The sequence below is a fragment of the Falco peregrinus genome, chromosome 5, assembly GCF_023634155.1.
Source record: "Falco peregrinus isolate bFalPer1 chromosome 5, bFalPer1.pri, whole genome shotgun sequence".
Classification (NCBI taxonomy): domain Eukaryota; kingdom Metazoa; phylum Chordata; class Aves; order Falconiformes; family Falconidae; genus Falco; species Falco peregrinus.
Window position 1 is genome coordinate 94,116,848 of NC_073725.1, and position 3,884 is coordinate 94,120,731.

A 3,884-nucleotide genomic window follows, 5' to 3' on the forward strand; every position below is an offset into this window, starting at 1 on the left:
CTATCCAGGAAGAGGTGATGGAAGTTTTAACTGAAAGAAAGCTTCCAACCTGTGATTCAAGAAATAAAAATAAATTGGATGGCTTATTTTATCTCATGCAATTTTGGAGAACTGAATGTTTTGATGGATTAAAAAAAATAAATAAATTAATCTACCCTTTAATACCTGGACAAGAGTGAACAATGTAATTCCCTTACCCTGGCATGTCTGCTTGGAGATGTCTTTCAGAGCAGCGAGAGAAGTCTTTAACAAACCAGAGAAAGAAAATATTTCTCTACAGTCCTAGAACTAACTAAAATAGCTGTGGCAATGAGACTAGCTTTTCTTTCCCCGGCCAGGATAGTAGAAGCACTGCCAGGCTTGGTGCCTGATGGAATTACAGAGCAACGGGTGCTGGGAGACCTTGGTTTAATGCTGGCGTGAACCACTAGATCAGCGCGCTACGCTTGTTAGCTCGTTACTGTAACTTTTCAGAAATCAACACATATTAACCCGATAATAATCATACAAAATTTCTAATTACTGTAGTTCAAAAGTTCAGAGTGAGAAGGAATGAGAACAATGAAAAAATTATAGCTTTTGCTATTTTCTTTTTTTTTTAAAAAAAAATTCAATCCTCAGAAATATCTTTGAATGTAAGTGAGCCTGTGAACTGCTGACCTCTGACATAACCCAGAAAAACGACATCAGCCAGATCGCTGAGCAGATACTTCACACGTTCTTTGTTTCTCTGAATTTGTGATGAGGCATTAGAACAGTTCTGCTGGAGAAGGTGCCGCTTTTCTTACGTATACAAGGTTTATTGTTGTGGAATTGGTAGAGAAATTTCCAGGGGAAAAGATTTCATTGACATAGATGATGATTTGGTGACTGGTAATCTCTTTTGGTAATATCAGATAATGCCCTTATTTATGATAACTTCAAAAGTTGCAGAAGAGTTAGGGTGGAATCTTGGTCTGAGTACAACCAATTGCAAGATTCCCAGTGACTTCAGTGGTGCTAATACTTCATCCTTGAAGTACTGGACTAGTTATTTATGTCTAGATTTTGCAAGCCCTTGCAGAGCTATATCCACCTGCATATCCAAGCGTTATAGACAACTGCGAACTCCAGCCCAACGTCCCAGTGAAAACAACTTCCATGTTTGAAAGTTAAGCACTTACCAAAGTGCTTTGCTACAAGTTGTTTAATTTATAATCCTGTACATCATGAGATCGCACTATATCATCAAAACCCCAAAATGTAATTACCATTGGAGCTGAATGTGGCAGCAAATACAGTGGCTGATGCTATATAGTATTTTAGACATGGAGACTGCAGTGGGCAGCTACAAGGGGGAAACATTCACCTTGACTGTAGTATGGCAGTTTGTTTTATTTCTATTTCCTTAGCTCCTGCTGGCATTTGCTTAGCTGTTACTCAGACTAATATCTGTTCAAATGCTGAAGCTTATGGGAGCAGCCTAGCTGAAAGTAAAATTCAAGTTAGGACTTCAGTTTTGTCTACAATATAGGTGTATTAAAATAAGATTTGCTTAGATTATCCAAAGGTTCATTGTCCACAGACAACAATATGTTCTAGTTGCTGACCATATCTACTTGTAACAGGATTTGGCATTAATTCTATTTTGATAAAATTGGTGTTGGTGGAAGCAATACATTTTACATGTTGTTTAACAGGTGTATCCCTCTGTGCAGCCTCTCTGCAATCTGATGTTTTGCTGACATTTTACCAAACCTAAGGAATACTTCCCTGCCACCAGCATCGCATCATCTAAATTCCCTTTTCCTGTATTTCTCCGTCATGCATACCTGAGTGCCCTCGCTGCATCTCACCGTCCCAGGTTCAGCACATCTCCTTCACACTTGGAGGGCACAGCATCGATTCCTCCTAACTGTAGGTCCCTTCTCCATCTGCTCTGTGAAGGTTCGATAATCAAATCTTTTCAGTGTGTAGAAACCTCTTCCTTTTGTTAGAAAACTTTCTGGTGTTTTTGTTTCTGTATGAGCTTTGAAGAACATGTGAAGCTTTTGGTACCTGTTCTGAAGCTGTCACTCAAGCAAGGCAGGGGACTTTTGCATGAAAGATGTGCCTATGTCCTCTGCTGTGATGAGACGAGCCGGTGGGTTGGAGGGACTCCTGCAACCTAAGGAAGGGCTTCGGCACTGTAGGGCTGAGGTAGAGTAGCTCCCGCAGCAGCCAGCATTCTTCTGGCAGTGAAAGAGAGAATGTACAGGGATGAAGGAGGACAAGGAAGTTTGCTCATTGCTGGGTGGGTTTGGTCACTCTATCAGGTTCTGAATCCCTCAGAGCTTTAGGCAATGCAGGGGTACAGCAGCTCTACATAGTCTCTGGTTGGATCACTCCAAAACTCGCTTTACCAGGGCTGTATGGATTTCCTCACAACTTTATTTATCCTTGGATATACTGTTAGATAATTTTTTTGTAACATACCAATACTCTCTTCTCTAATTTAAAGACCTGTTTGAGAATGCTAGTTAGCCTTTTAGTCCATGAGGGACAACCTGGGTATCAAGTGTTACCTGCAAAGCGTCATGCTCACCGTGGTAAAAGTGTTTCTTGTCTAACTGGAATCTGAATGAGACAGAATTTGGCTTAAAGGATGGTGGGTTTTATAGTTTTGGTCAATGAAAAATATTAGAATACACTAATTAAAAATTCCTTATAACACTTCACTGTAAGAAATGACATTGAATCTGAAAGCTTCATAATATTTAAATATATTTCATGACAGAACACTGGCAGCATTTAAAAGGTCTTAGGTACTTTGAATTCCTGATTGGTTTGACATCTTGACAGTGATTTGTAAATGGAAGGTGTTGGCACAGCTTGCTCTTCTGTCGGAGCAGGTATCAAAGTTCAGACTCCAGACCCACCACTCCTTGCACGCAGAGATGAAAAATTGCTCTTGGAAAATGTTTTCACTGTGGAAGAAACAAGCTTCTGCTCCTGAAAATAGTAAGGCCTGATCAGAAAATGATTCAAACCAACGGGAAAACTTCTATTGATTTTGATGGCCTTTGAATCGATGACGATTTTTCACATATATCCCATTTTATAGCACACTTGGTGTGGTTGGGCTATATCAGAGCACAGGCTAGAGCTAAACCCCTGGGCAGCCTACATCAAAATGAGAGGTTTCACCAACATTATAGAGGGAAAAAAGGTTTAACAAGGTGAAGCAGGTAGATACAATGATTTATGATCTAGAATCATACAAAGTGGGCTGAACATTGAATTTGAGTATTGTTTTCCCTCTTTCTCAGTCCTCCTGCCAAACATGAATTTGTGCTTTCTGTTCATGCAAAATCTGAAAGCAATTTATTTTGATTCTACTAGGATTTCTCTGTAATACACCTAAAATACAGTTCTAGCTGTAAGAGGACAACTTAAGATTACATATTTGTAATTTTAAGTAAAATAGTTTATTTTTCAAAGATGGTCTGTTTCATGATCTTCTATTGGGCTGTCAACAACCAGAAATAATTAAATGGGGTGACTAAGCATGAAATACCACACTTGCAAAGTTTGTTAGCTATGAAAATTTACAGTTGTTTCCGTTGCAGTGCTGTATTTTGCACATTAAATTGAACCCATATTACATTATTAAACCATAAATTTTCATGGCTTACAAACTTTACAGGTGTGGTATTAAATGCTCGGTTGCACTGGTTAATTATCCACATCATTTTTAGCATCCTTGTATGAGACTCGGAAGCTGCACATGTGGGCAGTAGGAGCCTTACCCAGGAAAAAGGCTCCAAGGTGCAAGTGTTTTCGGTTAAACTCATGGGTATTTTTTATAGTGCTCCATTTTTAGCTAAACTCTGGAAATATTGGAAAGGCGATCGATACTCTGCAGG